This window comes from Tupaia chinensis, unplaced genomic scaffold (assembly GCF_000334495.1).
Source record: "Tupaia chinensis unplaced genomic scaffold, TupChi_1.0 Scaffold000037_17, whole genome shotgun sequence".
NCBI lineage: Eukaryota > Metazoa > Chordata > Mammalia > Scandentia > Tupaiidae > Tupaia > Tupaia belangeri.
In genome coordinates, this window is record NW_006159475.1 from 1,382,414 (window position 1) to 1,408,088 (window position 25,675).

The window sequence follows — 25,675 nt, forward strand, 5'->3', positions numbered from 1 at the left end:
TCGGGGGGGCCAAAAGCCCCAAAAAGGAAAACCTCAAAAAAAAAAAAAAAAAAAAAAAGAGAAAAAAAAATTCAAACATAAGTTCAGATCATAACACCAAACGTATATTTATAAGTCAGGTTTTTTGTTTGTTCTTTTCTTTTTGTTGTTTGGTATTTGTGATGGGGGGGGCATTTTTTCCCAGGAGAAAAAATATGAAAGGTCTTCAAAAAGTTCAGGGAAAGGGAACCAGCAGTTAGCATAATGGCTATGTCGCTGGACTCCCACGTAGTCAACCGCGGTTCACGTCCCGGACCCGGTGGCTTAAAACTCACGCTGGGCGTGTGTGCGTGCGTGCCCAAGATCCCGAGAGGAGAATGGAGGAGAAGGGATTGCGGCGTGACCATCCCCTCTGGGGGGTGATTTCTCGCTTTCTGTCTCTATGTCTCTCTCTGTCTGTCTGGCGAGCGCACGCACCCTATAGCGAAAATCTCTCTCAAAAAAAAAAAAAAAAAAAAAAAGTTCAGGGAAAGTGCATATTGTGAAAAAAATAAAGGAATTTTAATTTTTTTTGCACCAAAATACCTCATATTTTAATTACACTTTTATGTGAACTTTTTGAAGTACTCTTATACACAGTCTCACAGAACACAGAGTAAGGGTATGTGTGTTTGGTAGAAGAAAGAAAGCTGTTAGAAATAACAACTCCAGAGCTGGCCCCATAACCTAGTGGTTAAAGAAGCTAGATTCCACATGGCCTACCAGGATATGAATCATAGCCCAGGGGCTTGGAATACCTGGTAATCATTCATGCCCCAAATCTCAGCAAGATGGAAACATAGAGGAGAAGGGATCGCAGCATGATCACACCCCATTTAGGGGTGATTTCTCTCTGTCCTTCTTTCTCTTTCTTTCCAGTAAATGCCCACACCTCTGGCAATTGAACAAAACAAAACAAAAGGAAAAGAAAGAGAGAGAAAGAAAGAAATTCTGCTGCTCAGCTCCCATATTCCAACTCTTACTCTGTTTTATATTTGTCCTGGGACCTAGCACCATCTAACCTAATATGTGTTAATTAATTAAGTTATTTATTTTTTCTCTCTCCAGATTCAAATGAAAACCCTATGAGGGCAGAGTTCTTTGTTCTTTGCTATATTCCCAGTGTTTAGAATAGAGCCTGGTCCACAGGAGATGCAATAACTATTTGCCAACAAAATGAACTAACAAGGAAAGCTAGCACAAAAGAAACAATTATGTTAAAGAAATCATAAGCCGTTTTTTGAAAAAATAAAATATTTTCTTTAAAGTTATTATAATGTGCATCGCATCAAGTAAAAATTTAAAATACGCTTTTTTTTCCCCCCTGAAAACACTAAGTTCTAGTGCTGACAGCCTTTGTGTGAGTAGCTGACTGGTCTGAAACGTGAGAGGAGAAGAGAGATTAAATGATTGACTCAGAGGACAGGAGCAGGCATGGGGCCCCTAGTCAGCATAACAGGTAAAAGAGGAGGCAGAAAAAAGACAAAGCTTGTTGGATAAGAGCGTGGGATCAATTTTATTTCTTTTTTTCCTCCTCTTGCTCTTTCTTTGAATTTTAGCTGATTTCTTTGTCTTCAAATTAATTGCAATAGTGAGAAAAGACAGTAATTAAAAACAAATTCTGTTTTTAAACAGTGTGAGTAGATTGCAACCCTCATTGAAGAAATCTGTGGCCTTTGGCTGAAGGAAGAAGTAATTCTGAATGGCTGAGGAAGTCAGGCCACATGTTTGGAGCCAATTAGATCCTATGAATGTCCAAAATTTGGCAATCTCTAGTTTAATAGTAAGCTCTCCCCAACACACACACACACTAAACGGACTCATTGCCATTTAAAGTCAAATTCCCTACTATTATGAGAATTAAAAAAAAAAATTTTTAGTAACTATAACCTGACATTCACCAAAATGACATCTTAAAAAATCAATTTCAAAAATCACTTTGACTGTCATTCAGTCTCATAAATCTTTTCAAATCCCTTTGGAGGCAGTCTAAGAGCATAGCCTCACAAGATTTAGGGTTTAAGTTGAATACACACCTGTTGCCTATAAAATGTAGTTTCTTACAACAAATACAGTTGTAAACCCATATGCCCTAATGCTACATTTATAGTGAAAAGCAAGCACCCTGACTCTTATATTTGATTGCTAATGGTTTTTGAATAACACACAATATTCAGTAACCTTCAACATGGCTGCTCTTGATTCTGGTAAATCACACTGTTACCAATTGTGGTTTCCCTAAGATAAACCATATTACCCCTAACATAATTAAAAAGTAAACAAAGCTGTGACAATATAATCTTCTAAAAAGACTTGCATTTCTCTCAAATAAGAATACAGGGTCTCTCTGACATAAATTTCCTGACCAGATTACAAATCTACTAATTATATCCTGACTCCATAAATCTACCACTTTCATTTCAAATGAATGAATTATATTCATCTCATCTTAAATGCTATGGAGATTTGCTCTGCAGCTAAATTGCTGTCATCCTTCTCTCCAGATAGTAATAATAATTTACATTTGTATAGCTCGTCACAATTTGCAAAGTTCTTGCACATAAACTTTCTTGCTTTAATCCATGATAGAATACCTGTGAGTTAGGTATTAGTCCCAGTTTAACAGATGAGGAAATTGAGACTCAGAAGAGTTGCATAACTACAAAAAGACAGATAATGACCATTCTTTTACCCATTTCAGCTTCAGACTGTGATAACTTTCACCAATAGACCCAGGCATGTCAGGTTTCTGACAAAGTAGAAAGAATACAAGAATTAGCTCAGACACTATCTAATAGAGCTTTGGAGTTGGTCTTGCTGCAGACCTGAGTCAGTCAGTCCTTGGCATACGGGTGCCTTCTGATCTGTTGCCCTTCCCTAACCTCTGCCTCAACTCCATCCCAGTAATTGATTTATGTCTTTGTTCTCCTACTGACATCGGAGCTGTAGTGAGTCCACTCCTGCTTATCTTGGTTTAAGACCTGATAGCACACCCACCTTCTGCCAGCTGCATCTCTTAAGGAGGTGAATCCAGTACCCTTAGCATTGACTAGAAATTTACTCCTAACCCATAGAATTCCTTTCCAGTCATGGCATGCTGAGATGCTGAGGTTGATACTCATCTGCTCAGAGCAAAGTACTCTTTAGAGAATCCACCAAAGTGCTCTGGATAACAGATATGGCCAGGTCCACATGAAGTCTATGGAAAGAGGCCAGCTACATAAATAGATCTTGGAGAACAAACTCATGCTGTACAATACTGTACAAGTTTATCTTGTTCATGAGTTGACTATCAAAACCCAAGCTAACTCTCAGCGATTTGCTGGCCAAAACCAACAAGCAAATAATAGAACACCATGTTGAGAAATTACCACCTCTTATTGGAATCCTTCAGACATCCATCTATAGGAGAGAAAAATATCTTGTCAGCTAGGATTAAGTTCAGCTGTGGCATTAGAAAACTATAATTAATAGTAGCTAAAATTCAAAATACGTTATCCTGCTTTAAGTTCAGAATCGGTATTAACATGAAATCCATAAAAATTTCACAAGAAATCTAAATGTCTTCCTACTTTCTGCTCTGTCATTCCTAATGTGTGGCTCTTGTCCACCTGGATCAAAATAGCTGCTTGAGCTCCAGCCAACACTCATATTCCACCTAGTAATTGGAGGAAAAGATCAAAAAGAATATACCTCAACTCTAGAAAGAGTCTTTGAAATCTGCTCCCATAGCATGCTATGCAGCAGAATCATCTGAAATGTTTTTAACATTAAGAAGTCTTTTACTAAAGTACAATGCATGAAGAAAAATCCATATACTATGTAAGTGTAAACTTTTCCAGAAGCCACATATGACACTTGTATCCTATTGGCTAAAATGTAGTAACATGGCCACATCTAGCTGCAAGGGAACCAAGATTTATCCTTATTCTAGATAACACTGTGCCTCATTAAAAATTAGAGTTACATTACTAAATAATAAAAGATAAATTAAAATTAGGAGGTGAATAGAAGGCTTTTGTCATACGTTCCTTTCTTAAACAACTGTTGAAATTCTTCTCAAAACAGGGCTATTTCTTATTTTTATTTTCTTCCAGGACTCCATGACTTACCTAAGGTCTACCTGATATCCAGACAGCAGTACACAAGTGCAACTTGGTGCCCAACTGAGGATTTATTTAAAATACAGATTCCTCAAAAACACAGAGGTCCTAATTCGATGGTCTGAGAAAGGCTCCTGAAAGCTATGTCTTAAAATCAAGAACAAAAAACTGTCTAAGTAGTGCTGGTTAATAAGTGTGCTCAGTTTGTGAAAAATCTATCAAGGTTACATTCAGTATACAATATATGCATTTATGTATGTTATGCTGCAATAAAAAGGACTTTAATCTTAAGCATATTATTAATAATTACATTGCACAGCTAGTTATGGGAATAGACTTCAAGAAAAGAGGCTTAACCAGGGTTTGATTGCACTCAGTTCTTGAGTTTAGAACCTTTACATATGCTATCTCCCATGGCTAGATTGCCATTACCTTTTACACCAACTGTATGAAGGAAATATTCTCTCATTTACCTATTAATTACTGAGTCCAGGTTTGGAACAGATGATAAGAGCATATGAGTTGGAATATTATCCCATAATTAAAAAAAAAAGAAAGAAAAATAAGGCTACAGGGCTGGATGGTGGCTCAGCAGTAAAATGCAAACTTCTGAATGGCTAACCCATATGTGAAGGTTCTGGGTTCATGTCCAGAGACCTCCCTGAGTCCCTGCCTCCCTCTAGGCACACATACACCCATTATCCAAGACTGGCTGAAGATAGGGGTAAAATGAGACATTGAGACCCTGTAAAGGTGCTGTCTCTCTCTCTCTCACTCATGGAAGAAATAAATAAATCAACTTTAAAAATATAAAAATAAGGGGCCAGTAAGGGGCATGGTGGTTAAGGCACTAGATTTCCACATGGTTGACTACAATTGAAGTCCCAGACCTGGAGGATTGAAAATCACATCAGGCATGTGTACATGTGTGCCCAAAATCCCAGGAGGAGAAGGGATCGTGTCATAGCCATTCTCCCTGGAGGATGATTTCTCACTTTCCCTGTCTGTCTCTCTCCAGCAAGTACATGTGGCCTATGGCAAAAAACCTACACACACACACACACACACACACACACACACACACGTCTAAATTTATCCTACCACTTCCAGCATCTCAGAAACATATCAGGATATATTTTATTTCCATTTTCTTCTTATTCTTATTCATTTCCCCCATTCTCTGCAGACCTCTCCCCTCTGTCTCTCTGGGTCTACCTATTGCTGGGAGAGAAACTGGTGGTTAGCATTAAAAAGTCCCAGACGTAAGTGAGAGGCTGGATAGACAGAAAAAATCGAGTTGCAGAAAAAGAGATTCCATTTACCTAAACCAATATAGCTCTGCTCAAGAGAGAAATCAATGCAACCCTTGTTACCACATAAAGTAACAGGAAAATACACCAGGGCAGGGTATTACATCAGGAATTCTGGGCTCTATACCTACTGAAAATGACAAAGGAGCTACACTAAGAAGAGACAACACAATGTGGGGGTGTCTTGCAGTAAAACATATTAAAAAATCTTCTATAACAACTAGTATACTAAACATAAGAAAAATTCTCTCACATTCCACCAAGCCTTACTTTTCCCTTTAAAAATTATGGGTGGAGGTGTTTTGAAATATTTGCCTATCTCATCAACCCCACATAAAACATTCATTGCAGTCATAACAATTTTTACCTTAGATCCATTTTGAAATGTTTGCTGACAGTGCAAATGTTCCCTCCTGGAAATGTGCATGCTTTTAAAACAATGCCAAATGAAACAATTTTCTGTGCATATAGAACATTTTATTTTGAAAATCCTTGCTGATGTATGCAGGGCCTGTGCAATGTCAAGAAACATATTTAATCAAACATTCCTGAGAGGAACAACTTAGTACCATTAGCCTCATTATACAGATAAGAACACTGAGCTCTAAGTAGGTTAAGTAGAGGTTGCAGAATGCTTCCTAACGGCAGAGTACTCTAAAAATATTATGTGTACAGAAAGAAAAATGTGATCTCTGGTAGGAAAGAGACTAGGGAAAACAACCCAGAGGCAAGGGGAATTTATATTTTTGTTTTGAAAGCTTTCATGGTTAATGTCAAAGAATACGTTGTTCTCCTGAGCCATGTACAATTTCCTCATCCAGTATTTTGGGGAATTATACTACTTCATCTCCAGAATTCAAGCAAATGAGATGCATATCTGTGGCTTTGCTCTGTGGACTAGAAAGTACTAAGAAAATTGTGGTTATGTTATTGCTATCAATATTGTGCATAATAAACACATTGCTGATGATGCCATATCCCATACAAGCCTAATAAATACATTGCAGGAATATATAAACTCTGATTTCTTCATTCGTTCAACATTTATCAAGTGGCAACTCGGAAAGTGTTAAGCCTGGAGATACAATGATAAATAAGGTAGCCTTACATCCTAATAGCTTAGTATGTAGAGGAAAGAAGCAAAATATAATCAAGTAATTAAAAGGTAAAATGATGAGCTAAATTAGAAATATGCATCTTGAAAACACAAAGAGAGCAAAGTGCTCTGAAGAAAACAAAATAATTAAAGGATACAATAATGTGTGTGTATGTGTGTGTGTGTGTGTGTGTGTGTGTGGTTTTTTAGACAGCGTCTTACCTTGCCATAGTCCTCCTACCTCAGCCTCCAGAGCAGCTATGATCACAGGTGCTCGGCTCTGACTTTTTAGGGCGGGTTAGAAAGTGAATGTAGGCCTCCTATGGGGCCTTAGCCTGTTAAGAAGCAGGGTCCAATGTCCACTTCCCTGGCTGGGCCAGGATATGATATTCGAACGATATCTTCTTTTCTTTTATTTTGGAGAGAGAGATTTTTGCTTTGCTCTAGGGCATGTATACTCACCAGAGACACATAGAGACAGAAAGCGAGAAATCACTTCCCACGGGGGATAGCCACACCACAATCCCTTCTCTTCTAGTCTCCTCTCAGGATTTTGGGCACACATGCATACCTACCTGGTATAAATTTGAAGCCGCTGGGTCCAGGACTCAAACCATGATCAACTATGTGGGAGTCCAGCGATGCAACCGTTATGCTATCTGTTGGTCCTTCGAACAACATCTTAAAGCAAAACAATGTGAGAGATATTCTGTGAGACAGTCATCTGTGGTAGGGCAGAGAAGTACAAAGAGCACTAGGTGTGTTAGTACAAGTGGAGAATGAAGCTCTTGAGATGAGCTTGTGAAGGGCTATGTCTGTCATCAAGAGGAACCAAGGAAGTTTCTAAAACAATGAAGGGTAAGCACTATATTTGTGTTTGAAAAGACAAATCTCTGTGGTGAATGGGATGAAGAGATAGTCTTTGGAGATGAATGGGACCAATTAGGAAACCTTTCATCCGTGCAGCAGTTCAGGGCAGAGATAAGAGCCAAACCTCCATAATAGCAGGGAGGGTAGAAACAAGCCAACAACTTCCAAGGATGTTTGAGTGGTAAAATCAGTCATACTAAGAGACCGATTCTGGGTGTGGTGACTTGAGAAGTACATCATACTGCTATCATTATCTAAGTTAAGATCATGGGAGAAAGCACCATTTGGAAGAAAATAAGAACTTGAGATTTTACAATCATGACATAGTCTGAGGAAATATAGTATAGGAAATATAATTTAATCCTTTATTGTCTTGCAATACCTTACAATCATCATCTTGAATTAAAGCATTTTCCAATTCCATCAGTAATTTGTAAATTTTTTAGTTCAGTGGTGCTTTTTTTTTTAAAGCTTCCTTTTGCTTTCCTTAAGAGAGGCTTCCTGGGCCATCCGGTGGCATGGTGGAGGCTAAGGAGGTTGGAACTCACATGGCCAATTATGCTGTTTAAGTCCCAGATGTAGTGATTTGAAAAACACACTCAGCGAATGTGCATGCATGCCCATGATCTCGAGAAGAGAATGGAGGAGAAAGGATTGGAGCATGGCCATCTTTCTAGGGAGTGAATTCTCACCTTCTTTCTCTCTCTCACTCTCTCTGTCTCCAGTGAGCACACATGCCATATAGCAAAGACCTAAAGAGAGAGAGAGAAAGAGAGAGAGAGAGAAGTTTCCCTCCTAATTCCCAAATATCAGCCTTGGAGACCTATTTTTTCATTTTATAAAACCTGCTGGAAGTCAGGTTAGCAAAGTGGCATGCAAAATTGGAGTGATTTTAAACATGACTTTTTAAAAATAGCAGAGACATCTCGAGACAGGCCTTTCCATCTTTGGGTTCCCAGATTCTGAGGCAGAATACAATACATAGGTGGTGCTTATGTTGAATAAGTAAATAAAATTTAAATCTTATTAACATCTGCAAAGATGTAAATGTAATAAGTCACTGTGGAAGATCCTGGTTCTGACCCTTAGAAGCAACCAGCAACACAGATTTGGAAATATTGTTATTCAAGATATGGCTTCAAAATGAAAGATTCTTAACATACTAACATTATAAGTGAGAGTCGCTGTGAAAGGGTTTGAGCATAGATGTACCTAGGTAATTATGAGTGTGTTTCATAATCTGATCCAGAAGTCATTGTAGCATTCTAACAGAAAAGCTATTTTTAACTGAGATCCCAATCAAAAAATTCTTCTACCAATTGCCAAAATGTAACAAATCACAGCAGTTTGCCAGAGCAATCAGATTAAAGACAGAAAAATAGAGAGAGACATAGAGAAGAAAATTAGTTTCTGATAATAACTAGTAAGTAGTGCAAGACATTTTATAGATCATATTAAGGGGACCAGGTTCTTTTACTTATCACTAAAATGGCATACTTAAATTTAACTCTGAGCAATCACATAAGCAAAAAGTGAGAATTTTTGGCAAATAATGAGTTCAGTCCTAAGATAGAGACATGTTAGTTTCTTAATTGATTAAAATATTTACATTAAATGGCAAATGGTACAGCCAGTGGCATGGTAGTTAAGATGGCTCCATCCAACATGACCAACTGCACAGTTCAAGCCCTGAGCTAGTGGCTTGAAATGTGCCAGGTGCACGTGCATGCATGCCCAAAATCCTGAACAGGGGGCAGAAATGAAGGAAAGGGGATTGTGCCTGATCATCCCCTTTGAGGGGCGCTTTCTTGCTTTCCCTCCCTCTCTCTCTCTCTCTCTGGTGAGTTCACACACCCTTTGGCAAATTAAATAAAAAAATAAAGGTACACATGTTGACATGAATGTCACTCAGAGCCATTTAAAGCCTGCTCTAATGAACACATTGTAATACTTACCTGCCTGTTTACCTCATTTACCTTCACAGGTCCAACATCACATACAAGCATGCAGATGTCGTCTCGGCTTTCCTCAAAGGGAAAATTCTCTAAGCCTTCAAAAGTTCCAATTTACCAGTTTGTGAGTCATTCTATCAAAATCTTAGACCAACTTTCCTTCCCAAACTGCAGATCTGAGTTTCTCAGTTCATTATTTTATTCAAGAAGTACAAGGATTCAGGTTCACTTAGACAGTTATTGATTATTGTCATATTATTTACCTTGTGGTGAAATCTGTCAGAAATAGCATAACTCTATAAACCTTTTGTCAACTTTACATTAGTTTGAGAAATAAAAGTTGGTTATGGGCAACACAATAAGAACACAATTCTAGTTATTGCTCCTCATAAATAACATGGTCAAATGGAAAGTACTATTAGAGTTTAGAGAAAATTTTCAACCTAAATTTGAATTATTTGAATGCATGGCCTCTATTCTTTCCGAGCAAATGGGTTGCTAAATAACCAAAATTCCACACAGTCAGATAATGTTATAATGTTATCTTCCAAAGGGCACAGCAGGTGACATGGTGGTTAAAGTGCTAGACTCCCACATAGCGGACAGTGATTTAAGTCTTGCACCCAGTGGCTTGACAATCACATCCAGAGCATGCGCACGCACACCTAAGATCCTGAGAGGAGAATGGAGAAGGGATTACCCCTGAGGGGTGATTTCTCATCTTCTCTCTCTCTGTCTCTCTCCCCCTCTCGGTCTGGCGACTTGTGCAAAAACTTTTAAAAAAAGGAAAAAAAAAATCTTCCAACACAAATAATGTTTTTGCTAGCTTTGTTTGTTTCATTCTGCTCATTTTCTTATTTTATTTAAATATTGGTAGTACCTAATTATCTTCAAGGAAAAAAATAGCTTCATGTAAGTCTTCAAAACTAAAACTATCTTTAAAATATGGTCTCCAAAAGATAATTGGCATATATTTCCTAGTTCCAAACAAAACATTAATCTATTTGTAATTATTTTAACTCATTTGAGTTGAATTGTGAAATTCCATCAGAAAGCCATTATGTTTTTTAAAAATACATTTCATGAGAGCATTATTGAGATTTTTCTTGGCCAATATCATTTCAGTCATTTTTGAAGGTTAAAATTTGGGAAGTCAATCACATATCTGTGCATGAATCCAAGAGGACACATTTTTTCTCTGGGAAAACTTTTTCTCAGGAAGTTACTTTTGTTATTGTCACTACTATCACCAGCCTTTTTTGTAACTTACCTATTTTTCTAACAGACTGCAACAAATGCATTTCACTGTAACTGATGTCTTTAGGTGATTAAATGCTTATTATTATAAATTATTAGTAAATTTTCAGTATAGGGCCTTCTCTTTGGCCTGGTCGTTAAGGTAGCCAGAAACCACATGGCTTACCATGTAATTTGAATCCCGGCCCTGGCCAGTTTGAAAAACATACTGGACTCATGTGTATGTGTACCCAAAACCCTGACAGGGTAGAAAAATGAAAGGATTGTAGAGTAACCATGCCCCATTTGTTGGGGAGGTACCTCTCTCTCTCTCTCTTTCTCTCTCTCTGTCTCTCTCTCTCTCATGAGTACACCTGCCCTCTGGCAAAATGTTTTTAAAATGAAAAATACATTTTCTACATGTATTCCATATATTGAATGTGACTTTAAACATGGCTTTTAAAAATAGCTTGTCTCATTTCAAATGAATAATATCACTGTAGACCAATTCAAGGTTCATAGAGAGACCAAAGTAAGGAGGGAGCTACAAACACCAATGATTTAACCTTTTCGAATGGTTCAATAATCCACACACTCATGATTACATCTGTTACAGGTATAATATGCTAAAGGATTATGCTCACAGGTTTTACTTTGTGAATGCATGCAGAATGATTTAGTATTTTTAGTCTGATATCAGATTTGCAGGAAGGAGTAAATGTAGTGTGTTCTTAATACACGTCAATTGAAGAAATGATCTTTCCTGGAAAAGTGGAGTATAGTAAAAGGAAATGGTTATTATCCTTACTTCAAACTATTCCTAGAAATGTATTACCTAGGTATTTTGGTCAGTAGGATTAAGGGGAAGAAAGAAATGTACCAAGGCTTTGTCCAAGAGAAATAGGAGCCTAGTAAATGGAGTCATTTTACAGCCATTTAATCCTCTAGACACAGGAGTATTCTGCAGTTCGCATCTTTGTTCTCCGTGACAAGGCAAAACCCTGTGCTGAACAGAAGGAGGGGGGCTTCTGTAACTCAGCTCCCTGAACAAAAAGAAGCCATTTATGACTCCGAGTTTACATAATGCACGTAACCTTCCAGTAGGTCTCTTCGCTCTTACTGAGCTGTGACATGTACTGAAATTAGATTAAATTATATCTGTTATCTCTTATAACAAGATATTTAGATTATTAGCAATTTTGAGGCTTTAAGCACCATCTCAAAAATGTCATTTAGATTCAGTAGTCATAAATACATAGCTACTTTGTCTATTTAAAAAATTGTGTTAAATCCCACATTTTAAGTGCTTTATGAAATTATGGATTTAGGACCTTTGGATAACTAATGTTCTTTACCTTTCTAACTCGGTATTCTTTCCATCTTACATTTATCTAGTCTTTTATGCATTCATCAAACAGGAACTTAGTGAACCCCTATTATGGGAATAGTTCTGTGTTAGTACTATGAAGCACTCCAAAGAAGTTTAAGAAAAGATTTACTACCAAATGCTTCAGTAATAGAAAACAAAATAAGATTCAGCTTTAAAATGAGTGGTAAAAGGACTTTAGAAGAGAAAGGCATCTGTGTGGGCAGTAATGGTCTAGAATAGCTTCAGTTAGATTCATCTTAAATAAAAAATGTCAAGTAGCTCACTCACTCTCACAGCCTCCCTTTCAGCATCCTTGACTCTCGGTACACAATGTCCTGATGACCTTCCCCTATTCTTCCCTCAATCACACACAAATACCACACCATTTGGCATTGGAACTCCACAATGATCTTCTCTTGCCCAGGTCTTTTCTTCACTCTCCTCTTCCTATAGTTTATTTGATCTTACCTAGAGAATAGAATATCTTCTCTATTTTGTTTTATACTGGGAAACTTATATATTAATTTAAACTTTCTGCAAGAAGGGGTAGTGGAAGAGTTGATTGCAAAAAGTTCACTTGAAGAGTACGCACAGGAGAGATGACTATAAGGAAGTGAGTTTGTTTGAATGTGTCCTCCACCCCACCCCTAAAATGCATGCCTTAGAATTTGGTTTTATTGTGAAGGTTTGAAGAAGAAACTTAATCAACTACAGGATGAAGAGGTGAAACCTTTGGAGGTGATTAGGTTGGGTCCTTCATGACTGACTCCTGGTGGGTTTATGAGATGAGAGAATGAGACTAGAACAGAGACACATGGAAAAAGATATGTTTTGCTCCATTCAAGTTTCTGCCTTCCACCATGTTATTCAACAAGAAGAACTCACCATAAACAGCCTCTTGACCTTAGACTTTCAAAACTATGGGCAAAATACACCTCTATTCTCTTAAATTCCTCAGACTCAGGTATCTTCATAACTGGCGATAGAATGGGCTAGAACAGGAAGTGAGGAATACAGTTGAGAACAGAGGAGCTGACTTTCAAAGCTATGGCAGTTCAGTCTTTAGCCAATCCTACAAGAAGTTCTGGGACTGGGATGACCCTTCAGAATTGCTTCATACTGAAGTAAGCAAGCTGGGTTTTTTTCTATCCCCATTGTTCTTACCTCCCCAGTTATTTTTTAAACCTAAGCTTTCTACACAGGAGGGCTAGGATATTGACAGTATTCCCTTATAACCAGCTATATTATATTCTGTCATCAATAAATTAGTTCAGTGACTCAAGATAACATCCTAATCATCTTTAGTAGGGCTCTAAGTGATCATAATATATTTTAATGAACTCCCTAGATAGCCTAAAGATTCCATCAGGTTCTAGATCATCCTTCATCAGGGACACAATGAACAATTTATCTGAACTATATTACAACTGTAAAATTACTAGAATACAACAAGTTCATTCTTTTTCCTTGTAATTGTCAAAGTTTCTGTGAACTCATTTGAAAGCGACAGAGATAGAGAGAGGGAGGAATCACCCCACAATGGGGCATATTGCTATCCCTTATCCTCCATTTCTATATTCTGTTTAGATTTGGTCATGCATGTAAGTGTACCCAGTATGTTTTTTTTTCTTTTTTTGGAGAGGTTTTCGCTATAGGGCACGTGCCCTCGCCAGCCAGACAGAGAGAGACAGAAAGACAGAAAGTGAGAAATCACCCCCCAGAGGGGATGGCCACGCCGCAATCCCTTCTCCTCCATTCTCCTCTCGGGATCATGGGGATGTACGCACATGTGCCCGATGTGAGTTTAAGGCACCAGGTCTGGGACTCAAACTGTGGTCGACTACGTGGGAGTCCAGCGACATAGCCATTACGCTAACTGCTGGTCCCTACCCAGTATGTTTTTCAAGTCGCCTAAGCCAGGATTTGAACCATGGTTAGCCATGTAGGATCTGGTCTCTTAATCATTAGGTTACAGTATAACTTAATTTTAATAACTTCAATTCATGTTTTTTCAGCTTTTGTTCATTCAGAAAGAAATTTTATTATGAACTGAAACTCTTCTCCTTATAAAGAAGCAAGATGAAATTTGATATTTATAGAATCTATTCATTTTCATATATGAAGGCAAAATAGCCCTTTGAGTAACCATGATTTTGAAAATTGTTGGTTCCTCAAGTAATTAAAGATGGGATTTTATATTTTCAATCTAGTAAATAGTCTAAATTTTAATTTAGGGAGTATCATAAATAGAAAGAGTTCCTCATCTTAGAACAAGTAATTTAATATGATATCATGTCAATTGATATAGTCAGGCTCTACCTTCTGCCAAATATAACAGGTCAAATTCAAAATACATTCCACTGAGCCAAAAATTATATCCTCTAATCATCCAGTCTGATATATGATGACCTGAGTTGAGTCTCTAATCTGTTTAGACACATGTTTAGACACATTACTATTATTATCATTATCATTATCATTATCATTATTATTATTTAGTGAGTGATATTGAAAGTTGTTATTAGGGACTTTTTAGTATCATTTTGGAATTTAATTTATACCCCTCAAAATATCAGTTATATCAAATCATGATCTCTTTGGCCAGCTTAGGGTGAACCACAGAGTTGAAAAGCAATGGAGGATGGCTGGGTCCTCGTAAGCATCAAGCGTTCAAATCATAAAAATTGACTTCATTCAAAGGGTCTGATAATTCAATGAATTCAACTGGCAATTGTATTAAACTGTTGCTAATTTCCTGAAAAAGAGTAAAAACTTCCCAGTATATAATCTTTAAAAGTGTATTAGATAACTCTTCCAGGAACAATTATTATACTCAGAAAAATCTACACTTGTATATCAGTTAAAGGACTTGGCACTATGCTTTATGAGACCCAAACTAAACACCGATGGCCTCATATTGTCCACTCCTTCTGGAAGTCAAGAAGCACCACTTGTGTTAAACCTCACTAGCAGAACCAAACTGATTTCTCCAAGATTGTATGCAAACACAAATATGATAAAAAATCCTATAATAAGCATATGTATTAGAACTAAATGATAAATTAAAGGTTAGATTCACATCTCTTTCCTCATGTAGATTTGACTGAAATCAAATCTGGGGTTGGGGGTGGTGAGTACATGTAGGAAAGATTAGATGGTTTGAAAATAATTGATCCTTTCCAGTTCAGTTTGAAAAAAAAAAAACTAATAAAGACAGGTCCTTTTTGTCTTTCCCTTTGAGCTTTTAAAAGACAGGATGTTCACAATGCTTAATACATAAATAACACCTTTCTTCTTCAAAGAGTTTTAAATACAGTAACTAGTTATTAGAATCTGTTCCTAGCAAGGCAGAGAGTCCCTTACCTTAAATCCAACTACATCATTAAATGTCACAAGTTCTTAAGTATAGTGACAGTGGAATAGGGAGAAAATAACTGGTCCACAATTACCCCCAGTCATGTACAGAAACTGGCTGAAAATTATTATTTCCCTTATTATAAAAGAAATAGATGTCATTTCAAAAACAAAACAAAACTAAACAAAAACACCCCAAAACTAAACAAAACCTTAGAAAATTATGGCAAGAATGGCCCAGCCCTATAGAGCAGTAGTTAAGCCCTGTGCATTTCCAGATCCAGCCTGGTCTGTCATAGTTTGAATCCAGCCCAGCTGCTTGAAAAAACATACCAGGCATGTGTGCATATGTACTGCCCAAAGTCTTCACAGGATGCAGATACAGAGGAAAAAGGATTGTGGCATGGCCATACCCCATTGGAAGGTAATTTCTTTCTTTCTCTCTTTCTCTCTCGTGAGCACACAGGCCCTCACGAGAAAAAGCGAGAAAATGATGGCAAGAAAAAAAAAAATGGTGAATTAGTACTCCACTTTATAGGTTGTGAAGGTGGCCTGATAGCATTTATCAGCTCTTTGTTTTTAAAAATACAATGAATCACAGTAAAATATTGGATTTTTTAACCTGAAGTCAGTCTTAGCATAACAAAAAAAACCCACAATGAATCTTTCAAGAAACAAGAAATATCAAGCAAAGTACATTTAAGTTACCCAACTTGATTTTTTTTAATTAATCTTTTTTTTAATTAATCTATTTTTAAACAAGATTAAGTTTGGTTTCTATCTTAGCAGCTAAAATATTTAGTAGAATCTGGTAGAATATTTACTAGATTTTGCTATTTGTTTTCTTCTGGATCCTTCTTGTTTTTTTTTTTATTTACATATTTGTTTATTTAGCAACTATGAATTGAGAATATGATGTGTGAACAGGCTAAAAAGCTTCTGCACAGCTAAAGAAACAATAATTAGAGTGAAGAGACAATCCTCAGAATGGGAGAAGATATTTGTAAATTATGCCTTAGATAAGGGATTGATAATCAAAATGTACAAGGAACTCAAACAACTTACCTGCCCCCCCAAAAAAAATCCAGTTAAAAGACAGGCAATAAACTGGACAGACAATTAATTCTCTAAGGAAGACATACGAACAATCAAAAAGCATATAAAAAATGCTCAGCATCTATTATCATAAGGAAAATGCAAATCAAAACCACAATGGGATACCACTTAACCCCAGTCAGAATGGCTAAGATTTTAAAAATGAATAATAAATGCTGGCCAGGCTGTGGTAAAAAGAGAACCCTCCTACACTATTGGTGGGAATGTAAATTAGTACAGCCATTGTAGAGCACAACATAAAAGTTTCTCAAAAACTTAGAAATAGAAATACTACATGATCCACTCCACTCCTGGATATCTACCCAAAGGATAGGAAAACAGTCAATCAAAACAACACCTGCACATCCCTGTTTATTGCAAGTGCTCATCATTTTTCAGCATCATTCACAGTTGCTAAGACATGGAAGCACCCAATTGTCCAAGAACAGATGAGTGGATTGAAAAAAATGTGGCAAATATACACTATGGAATGCTAACCAGGCATTAAAAAAAAACAATGAGACCAGGACCAGCAGATGGCATAATGGTTACATCACTAGACTCCCACATGCCCAACTGCAGTTCAAGTCCTGGATCCAGGGACTTAAAACTCACACCAGGCTCATGTGTATGCATACCCAAAATCCAAAAAGGAGAATGGAGAAGGGATTGTGGCATTTCTATCACCCCTGAGGGGTGAGTTCTCACTTTCTGTCTCTTTGTCTCCTTGTCCAGCAAGTAGCATGAACCCTATAGCAAAAACAAACAAACAAACAAACAAAAAAACCAAAAACAAAACCTCTAAAAAAAAATGAAAATCAAAATCAAAAAACAAAAGCAATGAGACCTTGACATATGAAGCAGAGTGGACAGAAATGGAAGATTTAATGCTAAGCAAAGTAAACCAGACCATGAAAGAGAGGCATTATATGTCTCCACTCAGTGTATATCAAACGTCTGCACTATATAGCAGAAACTGAGGGATTGGAAGGTATCATAGCAGGGAGAGAAACTGTAGATACTGGGGACAGTATAAGAGAGGATGGGTAATGGGGGTAAGAGAAAGCAGATCAGAGAAAGAAAAAGCATTTAATGAACACAAAAATGAAAAGCTATCTTTTGATGATAATGTATGTGGTAATATCTTTGACTTGACTGATATGCACTGTATTCATGCTGGGAAAAATCTATTTGGTATGCTGTAAAGATTTACAGTGATTAAATATAATAAAAATGGAATTTCAAAAAAAAGAGAGAGAATATGATGTGTGAACAGCCTTGTGTTAGTAACTGCAGGAGGCACTTAATAAAAAAGCCTGAGAGCGTGGTTCTGCTCCATGAGTTTCATAGAATTTTTAATAATCTAAATAACTATTATTAATACATAAAAGAAAGATTTAAATAAGATTTAAACATTAAAAAATTACCTTTAAAGAACTCAGTTTTCCTGTTTCTTCTTCTTCTTCTTTTTTTTTTTTTTTTTGGGAGAGTGTTTGCATGCACTCACCAGAAAGATGGAGAGAGACAGAGAGAGAGAAAGTGAGACATCACTCCTCCAGGGGGAATGGCCATGCCTCAATCCCTTCTCTTCCGTTCTCCTCTCGGGATCTTGGGCACACACGCACATGGGCCCAGCATGGGTTTAAGCCACCAAGTCCAAGACTAGAACCACGGTCAGCTACATGGGAGTCCAGCAACATAGCCATTATGCCAACTGATGGTCCCTGCTGTTTCTTCTATAAAAACATTTCATAACAAATTCTAGATCAAGTTAATTTAAAGATTTATTTTTCACACTACATGAATCTTCCTGCTCTCTTGAGAAGCTAATTACCATACCTCATATATACTTCAGACAATGTAAAGTTTTCTGCTACAAGAAACACGTTAAATTTTATTTGATAATTTCTTACTTACATTTAATTGTTGTACATCTTTATGTAGAACAATATGGTTTTACAAAGCATGCATGCATGTGTGATAACCAAATCACGGATATCACTATAGGTATCATTTTCAACAAAGAACCTTAACGTTCTTATGTCTGTTAAGCCCTTTCTCCTAAGCCTCTCCCACTCTCTTCCCACCCTGTGCCAAATTCTCATACAGTCTTGGGTATCTACATTTGTTTTTACTATATCTTAAGTTTATTTCTATCATGAGCTAGGAAGAGCCAAAAAGATAGCGCTCCCTAACAGGGCCCCAGAGCTATTATCTACCTCCCATCTTTCCACCAGCCCTGAATCATGAGCACGCACATGCCCAGAATATTCAGGGAGGTCTCTGGTCATGAACCCGTGACCTTCTTATGTGAGTCTTCTTTACAAAGCATCACATTTTGCTCCTGTGCAACCACCTAGCCCCAGGAATATTGTTTAAATAATGAGGTACAGAAACAACTTTAGAAGCAAAGAATTTCTAGTTCAAAGAACTCCTTTGAAACAGGGAAGTCATTTTTCCCTGTTGTCTTCCTTATTTTTTTAAGAGATATTTTTGTTATAGGATTGTGTGCACTTGCCAGAGAGACAGGGAGACAGAAAGCAAGAAATAACCCCCCAGGGAAAGATAGCCATGCCACAATCCTTTCTCCTACTCTCTCGTCTCTAGATTTTGGATATGCACACACACATGCCCAGTGTGAGTTTCAAGCTACTGGGTCTGAAACTAGAACCATGATTGGCACTGTGGAAATCCAGTCATGTAACCATTATACCATCTGCTGGTACTCTCTGTTGTCGTTCTGTGTGGTGCCCTCTCTACTTTCAAGGACCAAATGGGTAGTACTCTCTCTTTCATGATCTCTTTCTGGATCATGCTGCACCACAAACAATATGTCTCATCTTTGAAACCCGATGACACTTGTTGTACCTATATTGTGTAAAAGACATGAAAGAAGACAGAAGTCTGATTGGTTCTCTTCCTGTATGAATAAGTTTGCCTTCCTAAACTATTAACTTATTATAAATCCTTTGAGGGGAAAACTGAATTCATTACGTTTCATTATATTAGTTTGTTGAGAAAATGTATATTATATGAAATACTATATTTTTCTGTTTTTCTATGTAAAAAAATGTGTCATGACTCTCTTGATGACACAGTATTTTCCCAAAATGGCTCCTAAGTCACTGCTTTTATGCAACTACAGGAAATGCCATTCTCATAAAATCCAAAGAAGCTGCAATGTAGTGGGCCTTATGATTCTGGCAGTGATGATTACATATTTTGTGCATGTTCTTTTAAAAACTATTGGGTTGTTGGAAAAGTCATGATGTATTTTTCTGTTTTTCTCTGCACAACTGCATCATGACTTTTCAAATGACCTAATACAATACATTAAACCCTGTTTTCTTTCTTTTTAAAAAAATTTTTTGAGTGGTTTTTGCTATAGGGCATGTGTGCTTGCCAGAAAGAGAGACAGAAAACAAAAAATCAACCCTCCCCCCCCAACCAGGGTGGATGGCCACGTCGCAATCCCTTCTCCTCCATTCTCTTCTCTTGGGCACTCACACACACACACACACACACACACATGCCTGGAGTGAGTTTAAGCCACCAAGTCCAGGACTCGAACCATGGTCAACTACATGGGAGTCCAGCAACATAGCCATTACGCTAACTGCTGGTCCCAAACCCTGTTTTCTTTAGTCAGTGTCTCTTTTATTCTTATACTAATGATTTTTGTCTTTCTATGTTTAACAGTACAAAGATTTTTAATATGGCCACTTGTAAAATAAGTGAAACAGGGCAGAGAAACCTTGGCAGGGGATCTAGTCTTAGGCAGGCTCTAGAGACCACATAAAAGAGCTACTCTATAGCTCCAGCCTTAGAAATGGCTACCAAAATCTGAACCACTATCTCAAGAGAGGAGAATTCAGGTTCCTTTTGGTTTGTTTGTCCTAACAATCATTTTATCATATATCATGATGTTGTAAGTAAGGGCTCAGCGGGTGATTCTTCTATTCCATGTAGAGTTGACAGACATCATTTTGTGGTATCCCACTGGCCAACAGGCTGATCTGAAGGGTCTAAGTTGGCTTCAGTTACTGCTTAGTGCCTTAGTGGGAAGGACTGAAAGGCTGGGCTTAGGTAGAACATGCACTTACATATGGCCTTTGCAGTATAGTGGTCTAGTAAGACTTTACCATGGCAGCTCAGAGCTCTGAGAGAGAATAGTCCAAGAGCTCTTTATGCTCAGCACATGCTTGCTTAGTGTCCACGACAGGCTGAAGGCTTGGAGGTAGAGCACAGTGTCTCAGCACAGGGTGCTGTCTTTCTGTCTCTGTCTCTATTGCCCATGGAAGAAATAAAAATAAACAGTTTTCTCTTGGCAGAAAAAAAAATGTATATTATATGAAATACTATCTATGAAGTATCGTAATTAGCTTTTTAAGAGAGTAGAAAGACTCAGAGCTGGTAGGTGGTGTGGTGGTTAAGGCGTCTGGACTCCCACATGGCTGACCACAGTTTGTGTCCCAGACCTAGCAGCTTCTTTCTCACTTTTCTTCTCTCTCTCTGTGTCTCTCTCTGGTCAACTTAAAAAAAAGACAATGAATAAAATTAAATAAAAAATAATTCTATAAAAGAGAGAGCAAGTAGAAAGCCTCAAATAGCATAAAAAATACATCCTTAAATTAACCATGAACAGGTACTTTCTGATGTCTTAAAATCATGTCTTTTATTTCTTTCCCTCAAAGTTATTTATTTAATTAAATGACATTCTTGGGAAAAAGTTTCATTTTTAATAAGAACATTGTTATTATTACACTTTATTTTAAAAAAAACTATTACTACTTTTAGGTATCCTAAAGATTACTTATCTACAGTCATGTGGGAAATGTAAGCAATACATAAAATTGAAAATCCTAAAATAAAAATGATCTTAAATCTCACTATGTTAAGTATTGAAGGCTAAACAAAACATCTCTTTAGGCGACTCCGTGTGTGTGTGTGTGTGTGTGTGTGTGTGTGTACATATATGCGTATATATCATACATACATATATACTTTTATAAAGGTGACTATATATGCTACTCTGTAACTGTTTTTCACTTGAGAGTATATCATGGAGTTTTTTGATGTCAATGAATATAGATATAAAACACCTTTTAAAATATTTGTATATTATATCAGTATGTGATATAAAATAAATTATTTATTCAATCTTTTTATAGATAAAAGAACTATAATTTCTTACTTTTAATAAAATATTCAACTATTTCAAAGACTGCTCAGTAGCAATACAGCTATTCACTTCATTTGATCAAATTAATTACATCACAATTAAACAGTGGCAAAGTTTTAAATAGATAAGCTTAGTAATGGAGAGATCAGATAGAATATATGCTTTTTTCTCTATTTTGGTCAAATAAACAACCAATTAATGACAAGTTCTTTAGTTTGTTTTATGTGGCATTAACATGTCAACCTATGTTAAAACTAACATAGGTTAACTAATACCCTAGTTATTAATTAGCCTAGATAACTATCAGTCAAGATTTTTTATTTTACAACAGAAACTTGAGCGAGATGGAAGAGGATAAGGAGAAGAGTGAAAAGGGAGAAGGGAGGGAAGGGAGAGGGAGAGAAGGAAAGCTTAAATAAATTGGGGTTTTACTTTTGTCTAGTTACAAGAAATCTAGAAGTAGAAAATCCAGAGCTGATGAACAGTTTCACGGTGTAATCAGGACCCAAACTCCTTGCATCTTTTTCCCACTCAGCTGTCCTTGTGTGCTTGTCACCTTCTGGTCCTAAAGTGGCTTCTCCACTCCCAACATTGTGTTCAAGTTCCAGACAGTGTAAGGAAGAAATCAAAGAAAAAAGGACAGGTATAGCCCATGGCCTGGTAGTTGAGGGAGCTAGATCCCATATGGCTGACATACATGGTTTGAGGCCAGGACCTGGTAGCTTGAAAAATACCCAAGGGCATGTGTGTGTTTATGTGTGTGCCACACAGCCACAATCCTGAAAGGAAAGAAAGACAGAAGAGAAGGGATTGCAGCGTGACCATTCCTCATGGGGGGGAGGTGGGTGATTCTCCCCCCCAACCCTTGTCTCTCTTTGGAGAGTACATGCACTCTCTGGAAAAATATAAAAAGAGAGCGAGAGGCAAAAATACTCTTACTAGCTATAAATCTGTACTCCTTTTAACAGATTTTCTTGGAAGTACTACCCAATAACTTCTGTTCGCAGCTCAGAATTAGATAACATACTGTCCTTATCTGCAAAAGAGCCCTGGGAAATACAGGTTTTTGTTTTGTTTTGGTGTTGTAGCGTGTATGGGAGAAGGGGCAAATGCACACTGGGTAGACAATTTCCCTGCTATAGTAATTAATGTGGAGTATTTTTTATATGTGTAGATATACATGTAGATATGTATTTCTAAGAAACTTGATATAAGAAAGAAAAAGATTAAATGAGTAAGACATTTATTTAAGTGGAGAAGTCTGAATCTATAAGAGGTTGATTTGAGAATATAATAAATCCATGTGAATTCTCAATGAAGACAGAATTTCTTCATTTTCTATTCAAATTGTTGAATATCTAACATACGGAGAAGAAAAAATAATCCAGGAAGGATAGAAATAGCCCCTGCTCTCAGGAGCTTAGTATAGTGACACAAATGTTTGAATGAATAATTTTAATGTAGGTATAAATGCAATAGAGACTGCACTGAGAAATGTATAAAGGAGTATAGGTGGAGTGAAAGGCTTTGGGAAGAAATAAATGTGGAAGAATCTACATGTGCTCTAGTCTTAACAGATTCTCACAAATACACCAAGGGGATGAAGTAAGGAAAGGATTTCTCAGAGCAAAGGAAAAGTATTAATAAAATGTAGTGTGTATCGGGAACCAGCAGTTAGCGTAATGGCTAGGTTGCTGGACTCCCACGTAGTCGACCGCGGTTCGCGTACCGAACTAGGTGGCTTAAAACTCACACCAGGCGCGTGTGCGTGCATGCCCAAGATCCTGAGAGGAGAACGGAGGAGAAGGGATTGCGATGTGGCCATCCCCCCTGGGGGGTGATTTCTCGCTTTCTGTCTCTCTGTCTCTCTCTTTCTGTCTGGCGAGCGCACGCACCCTATAGCAAAAAAAAACTTTCAGAAAAAAAATGTAGTGTGTATCAAGTGCTGACTGGTCCCTTTAAATATTGTGTGAGAGGACGTGCATAGGTTTTTGAGCTGGGTCTGTGAATTATAAGCATCGAAAAGACAATACTGCACCTCCAGTGAGGCCAGTTCAACCCTAGCATTTCTCAACAGACTCTTCAGAATTCATAAGCATGTCCAAGTTTTAAAAACCAGAGTCTAGCTTGGGGGAAGAGAAAATAAGTCAAAAGAAGCCCTTTCATTATCTTCTTTTGTTTCTGCCTTGTACAATTCCAACTACATTTCTGAGTTATTTTCATTTTTGGCTCTTTCTCAGATACTCCTCTTGGACACTCTCTCACTGAGGTCCTGATTCTGACCTATGATCATATTCCTTCAAATCCTATCCCAAAGGGCCAACATAGCTCTATCCTACCCAGGACATGAATCATTCCTTTGTCCAATGTATCCACACAGTGTGTGCTCCCTGTGTGTTAATCATTCAGTAGCCCTCTTAGTTGTCAGATCCATTGTCGTAGTACTGCCGTGCTTGTATTCAAGTAACTCTTACTTCATTAACAATATAATCATAATAATAATTATAACTTCCAAAGGGAGTAGTGATGCTATAATAAATATTTTTATAATTATATTGTTATAATTGTTCTATTTAATTATTAGTTATTCTTCATCTCTTATTGCCAGATTTCCAAATAAACTTTGTCATAGAAATGTATGTACAGGATGGGACCAGCAGTTAGCATAATTGCTATGTCTCTGGACTCCCACGTAATCAACTACAGTTCGAGTCCCAGACCTGGAGGCTTAAACTCACACTGGGCACGTGTGCGTGTGTGCACAAGATCCTGAGAGGAGAATGGAAGAGAAGGGATTGCAGCATGGCCATTCCCCTTGAGGGTGATTTCTCACTTTCTCTCTCTCTGTCTCTCTCTGTCTTTCTGGAGAGCACATGTGCCCTATAGCAAAAACCTCTCCAACAAAAAAGAAAAAGAAAGAAATGTCTGTACAGGCAAAAACATAGAATATATAGTATTTAGTGCTATTTGTTCTTTCAGTTGTTCAGTGGAGGTCTTAAAGCTTATCTTTCATGGATATGGAATGACTATTGAAAAAAAAGGGAAAGAAGAAAAAAATTTTTGCTATTATGTGCTTATTTATTAATATACTAAGTAAGAAAATATATAAAGTAAATATATAAATAATATATTGAGAGGGTTATTGTTGCTTAGCCTGAATAAGAGCCTTGAACAATGGTCTTTCACAAAGCAACATGTATGTCATATTGATCATGAAAACATACATTTTGTTTCTTTCCTCCCAAGTTTATGAATCTCCTGAAATCATATATGTCTCTGTGGCCCTCACATTAACAACCCTTATGAGATTATTTAGTTGAGCAATCTTCAAATACAGCAGGGCTACTCCTGTGGTGCATTTGAGAAATGTTAGGGGACAATTTTGTTTATCAGAATAATTGGTAAGAACGCTACTGGCCATTAGAGGTCAGGAGGCCAGGAATTCTGCTGGCCTGCAATGGGCTAAGAAAGTCCCACACAATGAAACATGGTGCTATCCTGCATGACTCTGTAATGTCCTTCCAGATACAGACCAAGATGAAAAGTCTCTATAGTCATCTTTAAAACAAAAAATCTACCTCCATTTTACATAGGAACACAAAAATTACATATTCTGAATTATCTAGGACTCCAACTATAATGTAAATTGAAGGATAATTGTAGTTTCTTTTATTTAAAATTATACACAAAGGGGCCAGGAGGTGGCATGGTGTTTAAGGTGCTAGACACTCCCACATGGGCAATCACAGTTCAAGTCCTGGACCTGGTGGCTTGCTTTCTCACTTTCCCACTCTCTCTCTTTCTCTGTGTGTCTCTCTCAGGTTAAAATAAAAGAAATGAATGAGGGGCCAGCAGTTAGCATAATGACTATATTGCTGGACTCCCATGTAGTCGACCACGGTTCAAGTCCTGGAACCGGTGGCTTAAAATCACGCTGGGTGCATGCCCAAGAGCCTGAGAGGAGAATGGAAGAGAAGGGATTGTGGAGTGGCCAACCCCCTGGGGGGGGTGATTTCTTGCTTTCTGTCTCTTCGTCTCTCTCTGTCTTTCTGGCGAGCGCACGTGCCCTATAGCAAAAACCTCTCCAAAA